Source organism: Hesperophylax consimilis, chromosome 3 (genome assembly GCF_061612785.1).
Source record: "Hesperophylax consimilis isolate HC1 chromosome 3, BYU_Hcon_1.0, whole genome shotgun sequence".
NCBI lineage: Eukaryota > Metazoa > Arthropoda > Insecta > Trichoptera > Limnephilidae > Hesperophylax > Hesperophylax consimilis.
In genome coordinates, this window is record NC_142838.1 from 181,442 (window position 1) to 208,639 (window position 27,198).

Consider the following 27,198-nt stretch of genomic DNA (forward strand, 5'->3'; position numbering starts at 1 on the left):
TCACAGTGCATTGAATACAAATTCATATCTTTCTTACTAAGAATAGTTATGGCGAGAGTTGCTGCTTTTATTAGTTGTTTCATTTAGTAGTGGAGGCCTGTCAATACTTGGCTGTTTTCACAGTGCATTGAATACAAATTCATATCTTTCTTACTAAGAATAGTTATGGCGAGAGTTGCTGCTTTTATTAGTTGTTTCATTTAGTAGTGGAGGCCTGTCAATACTTGGCTGTTTTCACAGTGCATTGAATACAAATTCATATCTTTCTTACTAAGAATAGTTATGGCGAGAGTTGCTGCTTTTATTAGTTGTTTCATTTAGTAGTGGAGGCCTGTCAATACTTGGCTGTTTTCACAGTGCATTGAATACAAATTCATATCTTTCTTACTAAGAATAGTTATGGCGAGAGTTGCTGCTTTTATTAGTTGTTTCATTGTTAACGTAATTATGAAGTGTATTGGGACTTCATCACCGGAATTAGAATAGACTTTCAGATTAACAATGTCACTCAAAACAATATTGCAACATTTTGCTTTTTTTAGAAATAATTATTTTTAGGTAGGTACCTACTTTATCGCTTGTATGAATTATTCTTCACACAAGCACTTCCAATTTTATAAATGGCATTTAAACGCACAGCAAATATGAGTTCAAGGAACGTGAAAAATTTCAAGCAAGCATAACGAACATCATAGATAACTGAAATCATTATGTTTGATGTTGCGAATACGCGATACGGCACTAAACATTTGAATTAACCTAAAGAACTATAGTACCTACCTACGTCTATGTTGTAAATGACAAACACCAATGAGCGAAAACACTTTCTCTTACCAGAAAAACAGGTAGGTGTTATTAATTGAAAGTCATATTTTGGTAACCTTGATTTTTTTCATATAACACCGAAAAATAACATCGGAAGTGTTTATGAATTGAATAATCAAACGCCTTATCTACTATTATTCAATAATGTATCTGAAAACTGAACATAATTTATTAACACAAATAACTATACCAATTTAAAACCGCACATCAAAATAAATGTAGGGAGATTTTCCTTATGCATGTGAATGCGAACCTAACCGATTCTTGGATTTTAGCTTCAATTAGAGCAACGGTTCCCAACCATATTATATATAATTATTATAGATATTTAGGTACTATTGTGAAATTTAATTTCCAGCCGTGGATAAGAAAAAAATATCCTGGTCGTAGAGATAGCAATTACCTAAATTTGTGTCGTATCCGAATAATGTTTCTGTTGGTTTGCATTATCATCATCCGGTTGCGGAAAATTAATGATTATTACGTTTGGAATCTATTTACCTAACGTAAAAGCGGTTGTACCAATTAATGCATCAGAGGGTAGCTACCTATTAATTCTCAGGCTGCTATTGGATGGATCACAAACGCAGAGTATCTGTGGAAGTGGGCACCAGGCATAAATCTGATGAAGTGGCAGCTGTTAACTTCTAATCTTTCTGTATAAATATGTTAATGTTCCTTTGTTCAAAATCTCAAGTTCAAGTCAAAACGTCTTCACCGATTGCTTTGAAATTTAGACACAACATTCGAATATGCGTAAGTTTTTTTAAATACCTATATTATATTGATTTTACCTGTGACAGATTTCATCTGTTGGACAAACGTGCTTTTTTAAACAGGGCCATTTTTCGGACGTAAAAGCAACACGCGCTATTGTTTTTCTATCTGCTCAGATAGACTGAGTCACAGCTACGCTTGGAGGTATAACTAGTATATTATTAAACATGCCCGATGCGTTATTATTCGTCGGATAACGCGGAACGATCTAACATATTAGTATGTGTGATTCTACCTCGTTTATTGATGAATGAATGATGGATTCTTATAATGATTTATATTATTTCTTATAATGATCTTATAATAGTTGGTATTCCAAAAATACCTTTTGTGAATTTTGCAAATGATTATTATGTCCATATTGTAAATTTACAACCAAAATACATCCTGTTAAATTGGTTTTGCTAGATCTGTACTTATCTGTTAACGGGTCAAAGTTTTTAATATTAAAAAAACAACACATCTTCCAATAAGATTCTTGTTAGAAGAAGAAGAAAATGTAGCTCCAACCCACAAAAAGGTTGGAAACCCTTGATTTAAACATTGATTCGTATCTACTGCTGCAACCAGACCTCTGCCGCAATTGAATCGTGGATAATTCACAAAACTGAATTCTGGTGACTGATGATAATTAATAATAACGTTACATAAAATTTTATAGAGCTTCAAATATCGTTATCCCAGTTAGTTATTACTTAATATTTAGTCGGTTGAAAGGTTACTCCTCCCTGTATTATGTGCTGGTTGCTGGTTGGTGGTTGGTGCTGGCGAAGTGGAGTGTTGAGCAACTCCCGCCGCAGGAAGCCGAGCCTCTCTCTTCACGAGGAAAGACCTTGGCTCAGAATGCCGCAACTGCTAGTAGCGAGCGACTCTACCGTCGTATTGCATCCTGCACACTGCCATACTACCGTCACACACACATACACAACACACTATCCGATATACATAACCTACAGTGTCCACCAAAACTGTCATCGGCAAAACAATTTATATATTCAGTGCTTAGTATTAAGCTTTAAGCATAAGCTATAGGTCAAAAACTAAAAAAATAAACTAGCGGGCATTGTCATGTCCCGCGATTTCTATTGGTTTTTTTCAGTCACGTGGTGTAGAATATTAGAAATAATATTTTTTGGCAATAATATTTATTAATTAACTTAAACTTAGTCAGTATACATCTGTCGAACCTGATTTTTTTTTAGTTCATTATTTAGATCAAAAGGAAGGGTGTTTTTACCATTTGCTCAATTCTACATTACTATTACGTATTAATTAACTAATTGTACGTTACTAAACAAAGCCTGAATAATATACAATTTTAAGTAGGTATATAGGCTTAATTGTGCGGTGTGTCTTAAATAGCTTTAATTATATATATATATATATATATATATATATATATATATATATATATATATATATATATATATATATATATATATATATATATATATATTTGAAAATATACAGTTATTGGAAAAATTCGAACCAACATTGAAAAAAATCAAGTTTAACCCAAAGGAGTTTTGTTGAAAATATTTAATTTCATTGTAATGGTTGCAGGTTAGTTATGTAATAATCTCTGAATTCGAGTAAAGGAGTTTTGTTGAACTTATTTCATTTCATTGTAATGTTGCAGGTTAGTTATATAATAATCTCTGAATACGAGTAAAGGAGTTTTGTTGAACATATTTCATTTCATTGTAATGGTTGCAGGTTAGTTATGTAATAATCTCTGAATACGAGTAAAGGAGTTTTGTTGAACATATTTCATTTCATTTTAATGGTTGCAGGTTAGTTATGTAATAATCTTTGAATACGAGTAAAGGAGTTTTGTTGAACATATTTCATTTCATTGTAATGGTTGCAGGTTAGTTATGTAATAATCTCTGAATACGAGTAAAGGAGTTTTGTTGAACATACTTCATTTCATTGTAATGGTTGCAGGTTAGTTATATAATAATCTTTGAATACGAGTAAAGGAGTTTTGTTGAACATATTTCATTTCATTGTAATGGTTGCAGGTTAGTTATGTAATAATCTCTGAATACGAGTAAAGGAGTTTTGCTGAACATATTTCGAGGTTTTTTTTTATAAATTTAATTTAGATTAAATTTGATAATATTATTAAGTTCTGCAAGTGTTTTGGTTTTTTATTATTGTGACAGCTGTTTCGGCTTACAAGGCCATTTTCAAACTGTGGTTAGTCCACATTGAGACGACGTATTTATACTATTTCAAATGTAAATTTTGAAGGTGCATACATTGATTTATTACTGTTTAAACCGATGACATGATATATTGTTGGTTAAACCAATCTATGTTTTCCCCTCAGTAAATGGTAATGAATTCTTAATTATTTACTAATGACTTTATTGCTATGAATTATTTGGGTGCATTATACTGCTTGGGTTTTGTGAAAATACTGAGAAGTGGTGAGTAAATTATTTTCCGTACTTTATTAATTAGTGTTAAATTTGGGTCATTCGTTCGTTTATTGATTTCTAATTGTTCAAGTAAATTTAATCTAATGCCCTTTTTTTCTATATGCAATGGTTTAGGACCCTTGTTGTTAAGTGGGGTATGATTATTCACCAAGAGATGTTCTGCGAATTTTGAGGATGTGTTTTTATTATTATAACATCGTATATGTTCTTTGAATCTAGTTGAGAATGCCCTCCCCGTTTGTCCGATGTAAGTGGCGTTACAATCGGCGTGGTCACATTTTAATTCATATATGCCACTGTTATTGAGTATAGGGATTTTACTTTTAGAGTTTTTAAGGCTTGTTCCTAAATTATTGTTTGTTCGAAAAGCTATATTTAAACCACATTTTTTAATTTCTTTTGCAATTTTTTCAGATATTGGGCCGAGGAATTCGAGACATGCAGATTTTCAAACATTGTTGGGTTATTCGTAACCCGGGAATGTTTGTCTTTCTTTAAAAAAAAAAAAAAAAATTATCAAATTTAATCTAAATTAAATTTATAAAAAAAAATTAAATGGAGTTCTACGAATTAAACACAAAAACAATAAATATATATATATTTCGAGGTGCTAAAAAGAGAAGTATCAGTTTGTTTTTTTCATACAAAATAATTTTCAAGTCATAAAACAGTTTAATTCTAAACAAGTTTTGCTGTGTAGTTAATCCTACGCGTGATAGCTGTTTGGCCTTCCAAGGGCAATACCAAACGCGTGATAGCTGCGTTGCCTTCCTAAAGGCATTATCAAACTGTGGTTAAACACAAATATCTGTAAGCGGCTTCACCACAGTTTGGTATTGCCTTAAAATGCGAAACAGCTATCGCGCGTACTAATAAATCCACAGCAGAACTTGTTTAAATAATGTATTTTTATAAATTTAGTGTAAATCGAATTTAATAATAGTATTATTAAGTTCTCCAATTATTTTGGTTTTTATTTTATTGTGACAGCTGTTTCGGTGTTTAACGCTATTTTCAAACTGTGTACAGTACAACATTATTAAATTTCATTTATTTTTTTCAATTAAATGGAGTTCTATGAATTAAACACAAAAACAATTAATAAATAATTCAAGGTGTTAGGGGGTAAAGTTCTCTAACTTCGAGGGGTAGAAGCAAAAAAGAGGGATAACTTTTATAGAAATTCAAACGTTTTAATTTAGTTTTTAGGCAAAAAAAAGTTTAAGAATTAAAAAAATTATAAAAAAAAGAACTGAAAATAAATATTCTTCTATGGAATTTTTTTATTAGAAAATAAACATTGGAATATCTAAAAGTAGCTATTTATATTTTTGGCTTCTATCATCATGTAAAATCACCTCCCGAAGTCAGCCCACTTTACCCGGATACTTTGTACAAAATTAAAATGGATTTCCATAAATCAAACTTTATAACCATAAAAAAAACTATCGGTGGAAACGGTAAAGTAAATTTTGAGATAAAGGGGATTTATAATAAATGCAATCTATATAAGGTAAAGTCCTCCCCACTAGGCGCGGTGTCTCTTCAGCTTTCTAACCAAGTTTTTTTTATGTGAAGTTTTTTACGGTTAGATGTATATATTTTTATAAATAACAAAAATGTGCACTTTGTTTCAATGACTTGAATTTTTTTAATACACTTAAATTAAAATTACCCACTACTTTCATGACTTTATCATAGCTTTCTCCAAACAACAAATAAAAACCAAAATAAATAAAATAATACAGCAGTCTAACAGACCGTCTTGTAAATAGTAACAGATATATGGGAAGAATATTTTCATATTGTACACGTACACGTTCAAGAACAAAATCGTTACAAGCCTCTGCGAGCGCGTGAGAAGGGAGGTTCTACACTGACTAACAAGACATTAGCCAACTCAGGTATCCTGAAATCCTGCGTAAGAGTATCTCAACAAGGGTTTAGATTTTAGGGTTTATGCAGTCTAACAAGTCCTACAAGTCCTCTTCCCATACAACTCGCTTTATGGACCATAATAATGTTAATACAAGTTAACTAAAACATCGCGTTTGTGTCCCACCCGGGCGTAGTGTGTTCTATTCCTCGGCTGGCTCTCCAAGTCATCCATCACAACACAAGCAACATTTTCCATTTTCAAATATTTCAGATTCCTATTAAAAATACATACAACCACTAATTTTACCTTCCCTACATAGAAGTCTGTGGCAGGACAACGTCTTATATTGTAAAATGCATTCCAAATGGTTGAGTTAAATTCTAACTGGTTTCTAACCTCTTCTGAGATAGGTTCAAACTGATCCAAAACCGGTTTGTTTTTAAATACTGGATAAAGGTGTGTTCAAAAAAGTATTAATTTTTATCCAAATTATAAAAAATAAAAATATATTATTTCTGAAACTAGAAAGAAATATTTACCATAAGCATTAAAATTAAATAGTAGATAATTTTATTCAAATTAAAGTTTTACAAAAAAATTTCATCACATTTGGTGGCGAAGTAAGAAATTAAAGGTACAATACATGACCACGTGTTTTTTAAGGAAATGTTCACTAGTTATCTCGTACCGAAACTATGATAAGAGTACTCTATTTCTACATATAAGTACACACACATACAATATGTGCGTGCAAGTAGTTTACACTCGAACTTTTCGTAAATTTATTGAAATAAACAAACATGATAAGAAACCAATGAATGAAGCTCGGTTTCCCGCAAAGCAGTGGGAAAAGGAATTGATACGCCAGGCAACTAATGGCCTGATAAAGTAACGCTGCCGACGATGTAACACAGGGGTGTACTGGACGTGTACGGGTACAGTACTACGTTCTTCTAATATCTTTGAGTACTACTTTATTACGTACGCCCGTGCCATACCTATAGTACATAACGCTACGAAGGAAAGGATTAAATAGTGACGGGAAGTGTTTCGAATGGTTTCCTTTGATTGATTTCCACTGATTGGTTTCCTTCGATTTGTTTAATCGATTTCCTTTTCTTTTCCACACGAATAAACACAACATTTGAGCAAACAATGTCAGTACTGTAGTGCTCATTCCAGTCCGTCGCTTGCAGGTTGATCGCGAAGCCCGAACGCCGCGCCGTGATACTCGCGAACCGCGAACGAGACACACGCATTTGTTTCAGTTTCACAAGTTTCAGCGCGTCCACGACCGTGAGTTAGTTGGATAAGTATGAATCGTAATTTCACAGCGGTTAAATTATTTTTTAAAGATTTTGACGTGAAAACGTCTTTAATCGATGCCGGGTGTGGGGAGGCAATTATGCTCAAATGAGCGACAGATTCTGTCGAATAATTTTAAACTCAATAACTGGGCTAAAAATAGACGTAACGCAGCCATCTTAGTCTCATTTCAAAAAGAAAATTTTGTGCCAGTACCACCCATAAAAGCGATCTTATCTCAGAGACAATTTATCAGATCCGAATGAACCAAGTGTTGTTTTGAAGAAGAGTGTTACCAAAAAGCTGAAAAGGGTAAGAGGCCGTGAATTTGTAAGAGTTAGAAAATATCGAAATTTTCTTAAAATGTCGAGATATATAAGGCAAAGTCCGATTTTTTAAATATCGCGATGTATGAGGGCAAAGAATAACCAGAATAATAAAAATCGGGCACAGAAGCGCAGAACGCAAAAATTCAAAAAAATTGACACCGAAGACATTTATATGCAACGTAAGTGCTCTCTGACAACTGTGGCTGTGGATTTCATTGCTGATGAGATGAAAAGTTTAAGGCGAAGCTTCATGCTAAATCACTATTTTGATTATTCTTTAAAATGAATTGGTGTACATTATGAATACCAAAAAATATGCTTTGGATAAAGCAGAATGAAGGTTTTACTATCGTTTCGATTGAGTAGAATACAAATAAAAAAAACTACTCAATCAAAAATATATATGTAAACTACATTTTTTTACAATAGAAATGTATGAACGTGTAAAGGAAACAACTTTAAAAAAATACAGTATTATAGCTAACATTATCTGTGACAGTTTCACTTGATTATCTTTTTTGCTTTCTTATAAAATTGTTTACAAAATAAATAAAAACCTGTTTTGTGCTTGAAATCGAACGTTTCTAGATTACGTTTTTTTAGCGATTTCAATGCTTATTCTTATTACCTATAATAAGGTATACCAGAATATACACATTTTTGGCTTGTAGCTTCCTCTTAAGAGGTATTCAAATAATTTTAAAGCCGTATAATATTCTACTTCTTACACCGAGTACTCAATTAACGAAAGTTGCAAATGAATTGAAGAACTCAAAACTAAAATATTATGTACATTATTTCAATATACCATATACATCGAAGTAGACTATAAACAATTGTTTTCTATCTTGACTATCTATAAGTTGTTTGTTTGTTTGTTTTTTTTAATGCCGGTAACCCGGTCGTTTATTGACATTAATGGGTTATTTACAAATCATGTGCGCTACCCAACTCACTAGACAATATCTGTTCTGAGCCGGGTAGCAGTATCATTACATAGCGCTACCCGACTCACTAGACAATATCTGTTCTGAGCCGGGTAGCAGTATCATTACATAGCGCTACCCGACTCACTAGACAATATCTGTTCTGAGCCGGGTAGCAGTATCATTACATAGCGCTACCCGACTCACTAGACAATATCTGTTCTGAGCCGGGTAGCAGTATCATTACATATATTTTGTAGACATATCAGGGCTTAATAAAAAATACAAAAGAATGTTTTAATATTATCATTGTCCTCGACCATTGTACTCTCTATTCAGTGTCATTTGGATAATCACCATATTTCCAGCGATTTATGAGATAATAATATTCTCCAACAACCCTGTATAAAGTGTGCATAATATGCGGTCATGTCATGATTTGGTAGTAACGCAGTACTGAAAAGATCGCACTCATAGAATATATCTATGTCCTAGCCACATATGTTAAGTGCAAGTTGAAAATTCAATTTATAAGAATAATCCAGGTTAATAATAAAATGTAAAACTACAAAATGATTGGGAATATCCTCTTTTTATACATTCTAGATGAAATAAGTACTATTCATTTAATACGAAACATCTATTTACAAAGTAAGTAATCTAGAAAATGAATTGTTTTTACTAAAAAGTGCGCTTAACACTGTATGGAGGAGCCTCGAGCCGCCTCTGAGCAGAGCCACGGCTATCGGCCCGTACGCGTAACGTTACTCCATCGGCCAAGGGTACGATGTGTGCGTGAGCGTGTGCGTGTGTGTCCTGCTCCGAATAGTTAACTTGTCTATTGCGTTATATAAATATGGCGTAATAATATCCCTTATCTTACTGTCTATAACTACGGGTTGCCAAATACCGATACAACCACTATTGATGGGTGTCGTTTAGGTACGTGATTACCACTACACACTACACAGACACAACCCAACACAGGCGCACTTTGTTTTTCACAAGGTGCGAGCTTCTTGCAAGAGACAGATTGTTGTATCAAACAAACACCTTTATCTTGATTGAATATTTTATATTTTTCCCTCGCATTGGGTGGAATAGGTTGAAATGCTTGTTGTTTAGATACTTGACGGTATTACTGAATAAGCAGAAAAAATAATATTTATTCAAGTATGCTGGTGTGAAATGAGGATATCACATTAGTGGATATGCTACCTATCCATTGATACATTGAACACATTCTTATAATGAGGCTACATTTCAATTAACTGAGAGTTGATAGCGGCTCTGCCAGCAAGAGCGACGTTATTTAATCCATTTTACTCAACGTTCAATCCTGGGCTGGGTCAATAAATAATATATACCTAGTCACATTATTTGTACAGAATGGTAGTATTACGGTCAAGGGTTACTTACATTATGCGAGTGTTTAATCCTTATATAAAATCCAGAGGCAGATGAGATTCACTTCTTTAGTAGTTCACTGTGCAATCAATAACTGTAAATAAATTTTCACCAATTCACTTAAAATGTAAAACCATCACTTATTGTTTTATTTGCGAGTAATCAATTTCAACTCGTTTAAATCGTTTTATTTAGGTATCTTTGGTTAAAATACCTTTTTAAAATTAATAGCACAAGGCGCACTTATTTATTCAACAATAATATCCATCGAGTTCCAAATAGAAAAGTTTTTTGTTTAAAGCACGACGATTTTCTTGTTAGGCACATACTATTTTAAATTCTCCAGAAAGAGATATAAATGAATGACTGAAACATTACAAGGAATGAAACAAAACTCGAACCTTAGAGTTTAAATTTTAAAAAATAAAAGTATTTTTTAATAAATGTCGGAAAAATCTGTATGAAAAGAAACGTAAACACGCACAGAAATACTGGCCACCTGGTTTGGTCGAGTTTCGCAACTCGGTCCGAAAGTAACTAATATTTCGACATGCGACGCCGAGCGACTCCGCGGGCGAGTATCGAGTAGCGAGTAGCGAGTAGCGAGCAGCGAGTAGCGAACAGCCAGACTAGCGAGCGCGGCCGTGCGAGCGACCGTCAACAGAACTCACAGTCAGCACGACACGGGCACAACTCTGGCTGGCCGGAGTGGCCGTATACTTTGGACGTTCTCCTTCGCGCGGAACATCGGCGAGACTGGCGGACGGCGCGACGGGCGGCGGACGGCGAACTGGCCCTGCACATTGTCTGTATGTGGGCCAATATGCGATCCTGGTGAACCAGATTTTTTTGTTTTCTTGTTTCATCTGAGTGGGAATAGCTCAGCTGAAAGAAATAACACCGCCTTGCACAATGTGTTTATTATTCATCTCCGGGAATTTAGATGTTTCTGGTTGGACCTTTCCTGCCGGCCGAGTGCCGAGTTAATATTCCTGCTGTTATATATCCACACATAACTGCTAAGGATCACCGATCCCTCCACCGCGATACGGTCAGCTACATATGTACCTTATAATTTTATTTTATTCGGAAAGAAAGTGCGTCGATAATCAATAACTATGTGGTCTTGTCGGTATCAAAGATGAAGGATGGTCAATTTAATAACTATATGGTCATGTCGGTATCAAAGATGAAGGGAGTTCAATTTAATAACTATATGGTCATATGTATACTACCAACCATGTAAAAGCCCTCTGGGCGTTAAATAAATAAAATGTCGGTATAAAAGATGAAGGGAGTTCAATTTAATAACTATATGGTCTTGTCGGTATCAAAGATGAAGGGTGGTCAATTTAATAACTATATGGTCTTGTCGGTATCAAAGATGAAGGGTGGTCAATTTAATAACTATATGGTCTTGTCGGTATCAAAGATGAAGGGTGGTCAATTTAATAACTATATGGTCTTGTCGGTATCAAAGATGAAGGGAGTTCAATTTAATAACTTTATTGTCTTGTCGGTATCAAAGATGAAGGGAGTTCAATTTAATAACTATATGGTCATATGTATACTACCAACCATGTAAAAGCCCTCTGGGCGTTAAATAAATAAAATGTCGGTATAAAAGATGAAGGGAGTTCAATTTAATAACTATATGGTCTTGTCGGTATCAAAGATGAAGGGTGGTCAATTTAATAACTATATGGTCTTGTCGGTATCAAAGATGAAGGGTGGTCAATTTAATAACTATATGGTCTTGTCGGTATCAAAGATGAAGGGTGGTCAATTTAATAACTATATGGTCATGTCGGTATCAAAGATGAAGGGTGGTCAATTTAATAACTATATATTATGGTCATGTCGGTATCAAAGATGAAGGGAGGTCAATTGAATAAAATAAGATTTTTGATTATTTCAATTGCGTCGTTTTTTGAAAAAACATCTCGATTGGGGCGTTTTAACCGATTTTAATTAGGTAATAAATAGTAAATATCATAATTAAATAGTATATATTATGATTAAATAATCCACTCAGAATTAAAACGTTGCCGTGTTTGGTGACCAGATCTGAACAGCCAGGTACTTCCCCACCTTCCTCTTTAATCTCCTTCCCCTTCCCACTACCTTCAGTCTCACAACGTACCCCAATCGGGTATGCCATATTCTCACTGGCTCCAGATGGTTGGGAGCAGTTGGGACTCTTGTACGGTTTCACATAAAAAATATATATAATATTACGTATAAAGAAAACTTTTTAAACTGTTCAACAGTAGGCTATTTTCACAAACTATGAAGAACAAATGTGCGAAAGATTTATTCTTCTGATTTTCATTATCGCTGTACGTAAACAGATCGTTTTAACGACAATAGACAAATTTGGGGAACTTTACATTAGCTGTATCTTTTCTTGGAAATATGAATTTCATGGAGAGTAATCAGAATTTGTTAAAATGATAGGGATCCCTCGGGAAGTTACTAATTCACTGTCTAGAATAATAAAATATTCAAATATTATTTATTCGTTATATGTTGTAACTGCTGCAGCGAAAGAGTGCACCGCGTAGTTCCAATTTTGAAAATGACATTCAAACAATTTTCTGTTAATTATGAGTCTCGATTTTAATTGAATTTTTCAAGTTTTAATCCAAAATCTAAATATCATACTAAAAATGTTTAATTTTAATAAATAACGGTTCCAATTGACTACAACTTCATTATGAAGTAGGAAACGCTAAAACGGCTGTCACCAACGAACAAAAACATGTCATTTTGGCGGCAAATCAAATGTGGCACATTTTAATAGTTGTGTATAATTTATTCGTTAATACATATATGGTTTATATAATAGATGTTAAATAATCGGTCCATGATCTGATTACGCCTTAGATTTCCGATCAGTCAAGCGAATACAGCCGAGCGGATATAGGATACAGTGATACAGTGTTACGGTGATAGAGTGACACAGTTGTATGCATTGTAATGGATCACATGGGAGAGATGCATGTAGTGTGTTATGTAGCATGTACGTAGCGAGTAGCGAGTATAGCATGACTTAGAATGTGTATAATAGCGCGCGGCGGGAATATGTGTCAGCGGTGGGGCGTACCCAGAAGTCCCGCCAAGGACGATGGCATGGCACCGGGCTGCTGGGCTCTTACAACAAACAGTTATACCTATGGAATAGCAGTTCTGTAGCGTGTACCGTACAATGGTACTGGCTAGTGGCACAGTGCACAGTGTTACGGTGATAGAGTGACACAGTTGTATGCATTGTAATGGATCACATGGGAGAGATGCATGTAGTGTGTTATGTAGCATGTACGTAGCGAGTAGCGAGTATAGCATGACTTAGAATGTGTATAATAGCGCGCGGCGGGAATATGTGTCAGCGGTGGGGCGTACCCAGAAGTCCCGCCAAGGACGATGGCATGGCACCGGGCTGCTGGGCTCTTACAACAAACAGTTATACCTATGGAATAGCAGTTCTGTAGCGTGTACCATACAATGGTACTGGCTAGTGGCACAGTGCACAGTGACTCCTGCTAACTTGCACTCTATTGCATTTGTTACAGCAATCTGTACCAGCTTAATGTTTATAAAAAAGTCAAGTTGAATTATTATAATGAATGTTTTACGCAGCAACTCGCTCTAATCCTCCTCATTTATCATAAATGTTCCAACGAGTGTGTATTCGCTCGCTGACATTTTCAGTCGTGAAGGAAAATTGCCTGTAACCTCACGGCTAATTGAATGGATGATGTAGGTACCTAAATAAGAAGGAGTGTAGAATAATTGGCAGCTAAAATTGTATGCACGGTTGAGAGAACATGACATCATGGCTCTATTGTGAGATTTTATTTATCCGCGAGATGTAAAAATCATGCAAGAAAATATTACTCATAATATATTGAAACAATTCGTTTTTTTTTCTTTTCAAACAAAATGCAAGTTGCTATTAATTTCCTTTTTAAAATTTCAAGTTTTATTTTTTTGAATTTGTTCTTATATCTCAATGTAATTTGTTGGTATGGGGCCCATACAGCTGATGCGTATTCAATTTTAGAGGTTACAATGCAATTATACATAATAACCATTGCTTCGGGATTTGAAAACTGTTTGCTACATTTTATTAAAAACACTAAAATCATGAAAAAATATTTAGTCTGAAAACATAAGTTTTTGATAAAAGACTACCCCTAGGTCCTTGATGGATTTTATTGATGACAAAATATTATATTGTTTAATACAATAATCAAATTTGATTGGCTTTCTCGAAAGTTTTTATGATATTGTGACACTTTTTTGTATTCATTTTTTATCTTCATCAGCCCATGATGAAATTGAATCCTAATCGATTTGTAATTTAATATAATCTTGCCCGTCACAAATCTTTAAAAGTAATTTGAGATCATCAGCAAAAAGCAGGCAGGTGGTGAATTTGATGCATTCTTGATGTCATCAATTAAAAATAAATATAAGAGGCCCCATGTTTGACCCCTGTGGTACTCCAGAGAATGCAGAGAATTCGCTAGACTACTGTCTCTTTTTTTTCAAATAGGTGGCAAAAAATTTAGAAGAGGTTTGTCGAAACCTATTCTTCGCAGTTTTCGTAACGGAACATCGTGATCAACTCGGTCAAATGCCTTAGCGAAGTCCTCGTAGATCACATTGGTTTGACGTTGCGCATTTAATTCTCTTGCCACTCTCTGTGAGAGTTCGAAAAGATTATAGAAGGTGGACTTCTTTAGTAAAAATCCATGTGAATTTCCCCAGAGATACGGTTTAATTCGTTTGTTCAAGTTTAAGCAAATTATTATTTAAAATATTTTTGGAAGTATTGACAGTACCGCTATTGGTCTATAGTTCTGGACATCTGTTTTACTCCCCAATTTGTAGATCGGGCTACCATAGTAAGTTTCCATGTTTGAGGAAAAGTGGAAGTGGAAATACTGAGGTTGAAGATAAAACATATTGGATTGAACAATTTTTCTTCCAACTTGATAATAGTATGAGGTAGGATTCCATCTGGCCCCGTGGCCTTGTTGGGCTTCTGTTCCCGAATGCATACTTTGACATCCTTGTGCATTTGTTCGAGAATAATGAAATATAATAAAACAAAGTTATATATTAAAAATACATCAATACAAATTGGACATATGCGATGACGGTTCGTGACGCATGTTTTGTATGGTATACAAAATATAATGAAACATTTGGCCATGAGAAAAGAAATGCAAAATGCATAATGCATGATGAATGAGATGAAAGGTCAAAATATATGAAATGTAAAAGGTTAAAGGTTTTTTACTAATAAGAAACTTGTAAATAAAACTCTTATATGAAGTGTGTGCATTAGAATACATGTTGTCGGTTTGATCCACGTTATTAATCACAAGCCAATCAATAAATAAACTATCTGTGAACGCACACATATAAACTTGTATTTAACTTTTTGCATCTTTCAAAGACATGGAATTACTTTCTTACCAAGGCCAAAATCCATTTATATATTCATTTTAAATAAAAATAGTCGTAAAAACCAGAAATATTATGTTGGATAACAAAACTGGAAATGATGGTATTATTTTAATCCACTTGCAAAATTACAAACTGGTTATGTGCTTTCAGTTTGGCAAGACAGTAAGTCATGGAGGTATGTACATAACATCATCGTTGTTCATACAACCTATGATTAATTGATTGCACCGATAGTTGACCGTAACGAGATACCAACAAGTAAATAACAACACCTCAACTCTGTGTGATACCCTATCAATCTAAGGCCGATTAACGGCTTTGGCGCTATATAATCGTACGTGCATTAATATGGGACGGCATCCGGTTCATCTCCGATGCGATTTTAGATGATGAGGATTGATTGCTACCCGGTTTGTAATTTGTTATTTTATTATAAATATCGATTGTAAATGAAGTACGAAATAGGAAATCATTATGGTGATCAAATGCAGAGAGCGTGCAAACCTACTCATTAATAACACATAATGGCATTACAATAATTATATTGCATGCTGTACGTAAAAGTAGTTAACCTTGAATGTTGACTGGTATTTCTAATAATGGAAGACTGACGATACATTATAATATGTATGTATTGAGAAGCTTGAGAGCCCATGTCAAAGAAAAAGGTTTACTTTAAGATCAGTAGGTTAGCAGTGTTTCTCTCGCGGACATGAGCACGGAGCCAGGAGCTTGTAGCATGAAGCCAGCTGCATGTAAAAGTTAGTTGCAATATGCCTTACTACTACCAAAGCAGCTAACGACTCCCACTACTCTATTGCTCCACTTCTGCATGATGTTGAACTGAAAGTGAATTGAATACACACGGCAATACTTTAATGAGGTCGGCGGCAAGTTGTAACATATTTTTTGTACCGAGCAATTCCACAATTTTGCACAATTTATTGTTTCGAAGGCGCCTTGCACAAAGCGCTACTCGGTTGCATTAGCTTTAGAAACCGTGGCGTTTCCTTTGAACGCCGATTAGAAAACAGTATCTACCAAATATCTGTGCGCGACTGGTTATCCTCCCGATCGCAATTTGCAACGGCTGGTTGCTGACTTTACCAGTTTAGCCGATTTAAGTAGAGCCCAGTATGTTGTGCCCATAGTGTATACAGATTACTGTAAACACTATGAACAATCCCAAAGAATCGCCGGTGAGAGTTGACAATATGAACACCAATAGTATATCTACCTACGTCAGGAGAATTCCACAAGTTTTGACACATTTAATGCAGGTGATAATAGGCTCTCAGGTAACATTCACCAGCTAAGTTACTGCAATACAAACACAATATAACATTGTGTACATATCACAATGCGGCCGTTCTCATTAGGGCACGGCCGGGCTGGCCGAACTATGGAGCCAGGGCGCTCTAGCACTGTGAAGACAGTTGTTGTTGCCCAACTTCTTCTCCAATTGAAAAGGGCACCCACTGAGGTCGATCCAGGGGGGGGGGGATATCCATTTGGCATATTACTTATTGGATATCGGGGAGTTAATATCCCAAAATCATTATTGAGTCGCCCAGTACAAATATACAAGTTTTGGAATAGGTTATTAACAGAGTAGGTACACCTCAATTAGGTACGCAACACACCTTTGACTGAATGCCGAGTAAGTTCGGCAGATATACGTTAAGGCTTCACTAACACTGCACTGCAATCCGAGTGGGGTGCGAGGCGCGGGGAGTGGGGCACTCGCGGGGGACGCGGGAGCAGGCCTGGCAGCAGACGCTAAGGCTAAGACAGACGGACTACGGAGGCAGGCAGAGAGAACTGAGCGAGAGAACTGAGCGAGAACAGAAGGGGGCGGCCCATGCGAGAGGCGCGCGGCTCGGGGCTCGGGCGCGCGCGGACTGCGGCCCGCCGCGCCGCCGGACCCCGCCATGAAAGTAAAAGTGACTGCTCTCGACGGCGGGAGGGGGAGGGCGTGCGGCGGGCTGCGGGGAGCGCTCCCCTCCCCCCTCTCCCGAGACATTTCTCCCATTTTCGTCTCTTTCTCCATCCACCCCGGTTTCAAGGTCGGCGCTTACCGCTCACCGCTCCTCACCTTTCGCTTTCAGTCTCCTCACCCCGCGCCCGCTCCCCCCCCCGTCCGCCCGACAACACTGCAACACTGAACACAACACGCTGAGGATGTTGCGACAGTGTCCGGAACCGGGTCACGCATAAATCGCCTTGCGTTACGCAAAGAGCGCTTTCGTCACTCGTGAAGCGCCACCGCCCGCCGGTGATCGGCGTGATGCGGCAGAGCCCCACTATTCGGTCCTCCTGCTCTCCCGGCTTCCATTCCAGTAGAATCCTCCTTTCATCATCATCACACTCACTCTTGGCATGAAAGAATTAAATTGGCGTCGGGGTGGCGGGCGCTGCCAGGAACCGATTTAGCCTGGGTGGGAATTCGATGCATTTGTCCACTCGGTTACTAGCCGGTTAAGCTGATTGTATTAAAGGGGTTCAGAGACATACGTTTTTCATTGCACCGAAGTTATGCTCCCTCAACTATTCCAGGTTTACCCAAGCACTGGCATTACTTTTGTGGGATTTTTTTTGTTAAATATTTTTAACTTCTTTTTTTTTAACTACATTCGTTTCTATTTTTTTGTTAATTTCTTTCTCTCCATCGTAAGTTTGTTTTGTTTCCTACTCTTGTCGCTTAAAGAGAAAGCTTGTGTCATTATAATTGTATTCTATAAATTAATGTACTTATGTACGTAACAAAAATGTATTAATAAAAAATATTAAAAAAGCGATTTATAATGCCGGCCAGTGAAGAGTTGTAATCGCGTCTGGGTTCCACCATTCGTCATGAATTCAATTCCTTGGCTGGCTAAGTCCTCCATCACAACACAAGCAACATTTTCCGACTCCCGTAACCCGGCAATATTTATCTTTATTTTTAAATATATTAACTTCTAACTAAGTCTACGGCTTGTTATGTACCATGCGCCATGTGCAACATGCAGCGGGAAACCAACAAACTGATGTACGCAAAGCATGTTCTAAATTGAATTCTAACTCTAACTCATTGAGGGACGGTATTTCAGATGCTTTTTAAGCTCTACTTTAGAAATATTTATCTTAGTCATGTTGCTCTCTGGTAGGAATCCAGACAATTCAATCCAATTTGGAACATTCCTGAGTAGGTATACTGGAAAACGATTAGATTGAATTAACATTAAATAGACGCATCATTGTTAGAAGTTAAAACGGGGTTTTGCATCAGTCTCAAGATTGTTCTTTTCGTATACGGCATAACACCCCAAAAACAAATAGCAAAAATACTTTTGACCGTGAAAATCTTAAGTCATATTTGACCTGCTTGCATATTTAAAATAATTAGCTAATGAATATTATCAAATTGGTTACCCTCGTCATATATAATGTTATTTTTATTTATGTATTATGTGGTTTATTACTCCATTTTTATTTGTGTATTATGTGGTTTATTACTCCGTATTTTTATTTATGTATTATTTGATTTATTGCTCGGTATTTTTATTTATGTATTATGTGGTTTATTACTCCGTATTTTTTAAGTATCGTTTTTTTTATAATGATATTCGTTTTTCAACTTCCCGTGAGCGTCTTTGAACCTATAATAATGATTGATGATACAGTATAGCTACCTGCCGCCATGCACCATGGCCATGCAGAGTGTTTCTTTCTTAGGTAATGAATGAAGCGATATGTGGATGAAGCAGTCACCGTCTCCAACTGAGGGAAGAGGAAGAGCAGAGGTAGAGACAGAACAGTACCAGTATTTATAATGAATAAAGCGTATGTGGATGAAGCAGTCACCGTCTCCAACTGAGGGAAGAGGAAGAGCAGAGGTAGAGACAGAACAGTAACAGTATTTATAATGAATAAAGCGATATGTGGATGAAGCAGTCACCGTCTCCAACTGAGGGAAGAGGAAGAGCAGAGGTAGAGACAGAACAGTAACAGTATTTATAATGAATAAAGCGATATGTGGATGAAGCAGTCACCGTCTCCAACTGAGGGAAGAGGAAGAGCAGATGTAGAGACAGAACAGTACCAGTATTTATAATGAATAAAGCGATATGTGGATGAAGCAGTCACCGTCTCCAACTGAGGGAAGAGGAAGAGCAGAGGTAGAGACAGAACAGTAACAGTATTTATAATGAATAAAGCGATATGTGGATGAAGCAGTCACCGTCTCCAACTGAGGGAAGAGGAAGAGCAGAGGTAGAGACAGAACAGTACCAGTATTTATAATGAATAAAGCGATATGTGGATGAAGCAGTCACCGTCTCCAATTGAGGGAAGAGGAAGAGCAGAGGTAGAGACAGAACAGTAACAGTATTTATAATGAATAAAGCAATATGTGGATGAAGCATTCACCGTCTCCAACTGAGGGAAGAGGAAGAGCAGAGGTAGAGACAGAACAGTACCAGTATTTATAATGAATAAAGCGATATGTGGATGAAGCAGTCACCGTCTCCAACTGAGGGAAGAGGAAGAGCAGAGGTCGAGACAGAACAGTACCAGTATTTATAATGAATAAAGCGATATGTGGATGAAGCAGTCACCGTCTCCAACTGAGGGAAGAGGAAGAGCAGAGGTAGAGACAGAACAGTACCAGTATTTATAATGAATAAAGCGATATGTGGATGAAGCAGTCACCGTCTCCAACTGAGGGAAGAGGAAGAGCAAAGGTAGAGACAGAACAGTACCAGTATTTATAATTAATAAAGCGATATGTGGATGAAGCAGTCACCGTCTCCAACTGAGGGAAGAGGAAGAGCAGAGGTAGAGACAGAACAGTACCAGTATTTATAATTAATAAAGCGATATGTGGATGAAGCAGTCACCGTCTCTAACTGAGGGGAAGAGGAAGAGCAGAGGTAGAGACAGAACAGTACCAGTATTTATCTCGTATCTTCATTGTCAAGATCTGAATTTGAGATCACCTTGGAATATGGTGGAAGTCATCCATTATCTCGAGGTTTATTAGCCGCATTCAGCGTTCAGCGTACACAAATCCACACCGCTCGCTGTGGTTAGAAGGCGTTTATTGTATGCAAAACAGTTTTAAATTTGCAATAAAATTATAGCCTGCTGCCAGATACCAACTTTTTATACCCAAGATTAATCAATACATATTACAACATACTTAAGACAAACTACCTGCCTTTTTCGCATTCTATTAAAACTATATTTTCATATTCGTATGCTTAAATTTTAAGTAATGTAAAAGATAGTTTTAGCTGATTTTATATGATTAATTATATCTCATGCACAGATGAAATATTAATCAAGCAAGATTTATATACCGCGCTTATAAATAGTGTTTATAACATATTTCCTTTTATTATTTAAATCCTTTTGTATTTATTCACGTCACTGTTTACTTATAAATAGTGTTTATAACATATTTCCTTTTATTATTTAAATCTTTTTGTATTTATTCATGTCACTGTATACTTATAAATAGTGTTTATAACATATTTCCTTTTATTATTTTAATCCTTTTGTATTTATTCATGTCACTGTATACTTATTATTTCTTTGTTGAAACAGTTTAATATTATATTTTTCTTTATATATTTTGTCTTGAGGTGTTTTTGCACAAAAACGGCGCTATACAAGTCATCCAAGTATTATTATTTTTATTATTATTATTGTATTTTTGTATATGTTACTATATCACTGTACGTACAGTTTCCTTTCCTAAAACACAAACGCCAGCTTAAATAAGAAAAGAATATAATAACGCACAAAACAATTATACACTGCAAAATCAAGTAATATTATGTAAACAAAAATAATACTTCCAATGAAGAAAAAAAACTGTACTATTATATTTGCGGTTTAGGTTTACACACATACCATATGTACTTACATCCCTAAAACTAAACCTTTCCGAAGCCTAATATGTATGTTCATTTCGGTTTTAGTTTATTTGATAACTAATTTAAAAATGAAAATAATGTATTATTAACAAGCGTCCTTGAGATGATAAATCTTCAGTTATCAGTTATCAGTACTTACTACTAATATTACAATTACCTACTAGTGTTGGTATCACAAACTTGTTGTTACTTTTCGTATACCAACATGTAGAAATATTTAATAACCTTGTTGAATTATTTCGTCGGTATTTTGAACTGTGTATTTGTGAATATCATAAAATCAATTCGCTTAGATCTTGAAGATACCTACTAGAGAATGGCTACTGATACAGATGGAGCGTTACTTAATAAACTTGGTCTATTTTAGAATATAAGCGGAGTACAATAATGATAAAAAAGAAGTGCGCTAATTACTAACGTGATATTATGTATATTTGAATTTTGTCCATTGGGAAATAATGCGTTATTATTTCTCAACTACACACAGCAGCTTGCACTGGTAATAAACACCACAACATACAGCTAGTACATTATTAGGCAACATCACGTCGAAGGATATCTTTTCATAGCGTCAATAAAATTAACAAACGTTTTATAAACGAGAGCTGAACTAGGAGTGCAAGGAAGTTCTTAAATGTAGGTAATGTGCCTGGGAGTTTTCTATAGGAACCATAGGAACTATTTAAGAGTTCCGACATCGCCATAACGCATTCGTCTTTTACTAATATTTTACTAGGAAATCTGTCAATTAATTTTTTTAAGACCTGCAGTGCTGTTTGTAATAAGAATACATATTCGTAATACCTGTAGGTTCTTGACTCCACAGTTCAGCCCTGCGTTTCTTCCGTCCTACAACATGAGTCTCTTCAATACATGTTCACACATTCCTACAATATGAGTTTCTTCAATACCCATGTTCACACATTCCTACAATATGAATCTCTTCAATACCCATGTTCACACATTCCTACAATATGAATCTCTTTAATACCCATGTTCACACATTCCTACAACATGAGTCTCTTCAGTACCCATGTTACACATTCATTTTGTCAGAAAGACTTTTCTGGTCAAGATTGACTTAACTTACACTAAAAATGACAGTGGTTGCGATGATTTTTATCAAAAGTATAGTTTAAAGAGTCCCAACTGCTCCCAACCGTCTGGAGCCAGTGAGACCATGTCATCCCCAATTAGGGTCGAGGTTACCTCTCACTTTCCCGTACCGAGGCAGTCCCAACAGGGCGGGCGAAGCGTGGTTTCCAGCATCGGACACTCTTCCAGAGGCAAGGATGAGAAGACATTGTGGTGTGTTGTTAGGCTGATGGTAGTGGGGAAAAGAAGAAGATCAAGAAGGACTTGGCTATTCAGATCATGTCAAGCAACGTTTCGATTTGAATTAATGCCTACCTATTCATATGTATCCATAATGGCGCATATTCTATCTAGATCAACTTTAAAATAACGAATAAGTCTTTGACCACAATAAAATCAATTGTAACAGTGGCTGAGTTAGCATCGCATTTAGGTCCCACCCAGGCGAAGTTTGTTCAATTCCTCGGCTGGCTAAGTCTTCCATCACTACCGAGCTGTTTCTTCTACAGAGATGGTTGTTGAAATGACTTTTGATTTAATTTATTTACAGTGTTCCTGAACATGAGTTTAAAAACTTACATGAGTTTACTGATTCTAGTATAATTATATCGGATTATCTATAAATACTTTACTTTTATATTTGTATTATTACGAATTGGTTTGAATGAGAGCTAATCTAATCTAACGAGAGACGTGAACGTGACGTGACGTCATCAGTTTGCGATTCGGGATGTGATGCGGGTATTGGCATCCCTCTACGTTGCACCACTCTTTAATTGTACAACCTTGCGAGTGGTGATTCTTCAGGCATTCGCGGCATAAACTTGCTGTACGTACGGTCTCCCATCGGAGATTGAAGCTTTTGGCGACCAATTCTTTGCATTCTTTAGTGTTGTGGTCGAAGCCGCACTTGGAGAAATTCCCACTGGTTGATTTGATGATTGACTGGTTGGGTGATTCGGTTGCCTTGCGCTTGAGTGCATCCTTCGGATCATCTTGTTCCTGGTACCCGGCATGAACTTGGTATCGGCGAGGGTGCGGCCGCGTACGGTCTAGCATCCCGCTGTTTGGAATTGCCTTGGTTATTTCCTTCATGAATGCAGCGAGATGGGTTATGGTGGTGAGTGCGATGTCCAGGTTCCATCAGCCAGGTTATCCGTAGTCAATGTGTCGAATTTGGTAATTTGTCGGTGATATCGCGCAGCAGTACAGGGTTGTTAACAACCTTAAGGTAGCCATCGGTTTTCAGGATCTGGAGGGAGGCCACCAGGTTTTGTTCTGTCCCGGAGAAGTCTGCTAGGTCCTCGAGTGATAACGTCGCGTCGGTTGTGAGGTAAGGCAATTTTTTCACCTTCTCGGGGATAAATTTGGCTATGGCGCCAGCGTTTAAAATCTGAAGATTTCGGAGTCAGAGTGTTTTACGTTTTTTTAAATATTGCAAATTATTGTCAATCATTCCGCTTACGACTTAATTAGTAGTTAGTAGTTAAATTAATTATTCTTCTCTTTGTACATTATGGATGTACAGAGAATTTAATATGAATATTGTGGATTTGAAAGAAAAAACACTTGTTATTCATTAATTTGTATAAATAAGTTGCGACACCGCCAAAGCACCAAAGAACCAAAGAACTAAAATAACCCAATCAAACCGTATACAGTTTTATGATAGTCTATCAGTTACATTGCGCTGTACAGTACATGACCATTACTTATCTGTGACCCACATTCAATGGAAAGGAAGATATTTAGGGCCAGAATAATTGCATCACGATAATTTACTTACACTGGCTGCGTGTTCAGAGTACGTGCGGTGCTGTGTGCTGTGTGTTGTGTGCTGTGATGCAATCCGAGCGTGAGCTGAACACACACCGAGCGTACTAGCCAAGTACTTACACACACACACACACACACACTATAGGTACTTCCCAACCTTCCTTTATTTATATCTTCAAATATTATTACTTTACATGTATAAGTATATGTTTCATAATACGTATGTGTAGTCATGTTGACTATTATTGCCGGAGAGACTTTTTTTCGTAGACTATTCCCACGAAGAGTTTTCATTGAATAAAAAATGACCGAAAGGAAGTGAGTTGCAGTTCGAGCGCAATGTCACCTTGAAGCTGATGATCTCAACCAACACAACACTTATTTTAATTCGAAAAAGAAACCAGTAAAATAATCATTTCTGATTAATTTCATTGTACAACCATTCGGGCAGTGCTTGTTAATATTTTACTTTAGTGTTTTTATTTCTTCAAAGTTACCGTGAAGGTACTTACCGAGAATATTTTTTACAACATGAAAATTTATTATTTATTAAAAAAATGTTCTGAAAAGAAAAACATTTATATAAATATGTAGGTGTCAAATTATGTAGGTATGACCTAGAAACTTATAAAGGTTTTAATTTAGGTAAGTACCTACAAACATAATAATATAAAATTTTGAAATGCCTTTAAACAAAATTGAAAAGAGAGCATTTAATTGTAACATATTATTCTTTTATAATAAACTAGCGGACGTCTAGCCGGCGTTGACGGGGTTACGAATGGTTTGTAGTCAAGTTTTTTGGTTGTGAATTCTGATGTACCTGAAAACTGGGTATCTTTTGAAAGTGTAAATAATAATATTCTAAATAATTGAATAAGTTTACTTTTTAAGTATTCGTTTGACTTGGTTGTACCACATATTCCTCGGGCGTCCTCGATCTCTTCTACCATTCACTTCCATGTCATACATTCTACTTACACACCTTTATTTATTCATCCTCATCACATATGCCACATTTTACCGCACATAAGTAATTGATTTATTTGATCGTGCCACGTCTTCCGCAGGAGTCCCTGACTTTCTACCATTCACTTCCATGTCATACATTCTACTTACACACCTTTATTTATTCATCCTCATCACATATGCCACATTTTACCGCACATAAGTAATTGATTTATTTGATCGTGCCACGTCTTCTGCAGGAGTCCCTGACTTTCTACCATTCACTTCCATGTCATACATTCTACTTACACACCTTTATTTATTCATCCTCATCACATATGCCACATTTTACCGCACATAAGTAATTGATTTATTTGATCGTGCCACGTCTTCTGCAGGAGTCCCTGACTTTCTACCATTCACTTCCATGTCATACATTCTACTTACACACCTTTATTTATTCATCCTCATCACATATGCCACATTTTACCGCACATAAGTAATTGATTTATTTGATCGTGCCACGTCTTCTGCAGGAGTCCCTGACTTTCTACCATTCACTTCCATGTCATACATTCTACTTACACACCTTTATTTATTCATCCTCATCACATATGCCACATTTTACCGCACATAAGTAATTGATTTATTTGATCGTGCCACGTCTTCTGCAGGAGTCCCTGACTTTCTACCATTCACTTCCATGTCATACATTCTACTTACACACCTTTATTTATTCATCCTCATCACATATGCCACATTTTACCGCACATAAGTAATTGATTTATTTGATCGTGCCACGTCTTCTGCAGGAGTCCCTGACATTCTACCATTCACTTCCATGTCATACATTCTACTTACACACCTTTATTTATTCATCCTCATCACATATGCCACATTTTACCGCACATAAGTAATTGATTTATTTGATCGTGCCACGTCTTCTGCAGGAGTCCCTGACTTTCTACCATTCACTTCCATGTCATACATTCTACTTACACACCTTTATTTATTCATCCTCATCACATATGCCACATTTTACCGCACATAAGTAATTGATTTATTTGATCGTGCCACGTCTTCTGCAGGAGTCCCTGACTTTCTACCATTCACTTCCATGTCATACATTCTACTTACACACCTTTATTTATTCATCCTCATCACATATGCCACATTTTACCGCACATAAGTAATTGATTTATTTGATCGTGCCACGTCTTCCGCAGGAGTCCCTGGCTTTTTCTACCATTCACTTCATTTATTATCATAAAATCCATATTGGTTATATTTAAAAAAACACATTATTTCGACTTTAACGTTTTATAATTCGACTCCGTTAAGTCTTCCTCGAGCGTCCCCGACTTTTTCTACAATTCGAACCACTCTCGAAAACACTCTTGAAACTAATAAGAGCAAAGTTTGAAATTTTCGGCTAAATCGGTCCAGTGGTTTTTGAGTAAAGACTAAACTTTGTTTAACTATCAAACTAACATTCTTTAATAAATTAGGTAAGCAAAAGTAATAATTAATTTATCTATTTTTTTATTGTTTATAATATTTAATAATAATTATTTAAAAATTTCAAAAGTTTACTTATTATCATTTCGAAGTCCTTGAGTCCTTTTGAAAATGCGGTGAAGCCATTAATTGACGAACAGATCGCCTGTTGATTGTAAATAGATAAAACCGCAAAGAAAATATTAAAGGAGTTTATTTACTGTCAATAATTGACATAGATTAAAATTATTATGTAAACACTTATCGATAAAGTTGAAAGAACCGTAAGTTCATTATAAAAGTTTTAATAAAGTTGCACTCACCTGGAAAATAAACAATTTTATTTTCAAGGAGTGGACTTGCAAAGGGATATTATATGTAGATTTAGGTATCAGTAGTATCAGTACTGTGTTTAGATGTAGGTATCAGTAGTTCAGTACTGTGTGTAGATGTAAGAATCAGTAGTTCAGAACTGTGTGTTGATGAATGTATCAGTAGTTCAGTACTGTGTGTGTAGATGTAGGTATCAGTAGTTCAGTACTGTATGTAGATGTAAGAATCAGTAGTTCAGAACTGTGTGTTGATGAA

The 27,198-nt window shown here is 35.9% G+C and overlaps 1 protein-coding gene across 5 annotated transcripts in view; it reads right to left on the bottom strand.

The window, feature by feature from the left end:
- The window catches only part of ken (zinc finger and BTB domain-containing ken and barbie protein), a 110,638-nt gene extending 93,378 nt beyond the window's left edge, over positions 1–17,260 (bottom strand). Inside the window, exons 1-2 of one of the 5 annotated variants that reach the window (XM_089647035.1) lie at positions 17,070–17,260; positions 9,908–9,989 (exon numbers count right to left, since the gene is read on the bottom strand). The gene's annotated coding sequence lies outside the window, so the exon portion shown is untranslated. Of the gene's footprint in view, positions 1–9,907; positions 10,262–10,379; positions 15,771–17,016 lie in introns of those variants that run through there. The other 4 variants (XM_089647034.1, XM_089647027.1, XM_089647032.1 and 1 more) reach the window with 4 other exon arrangements.
- Positions 17,261–27,198: the final 9,938 nt, after the last annotated feature.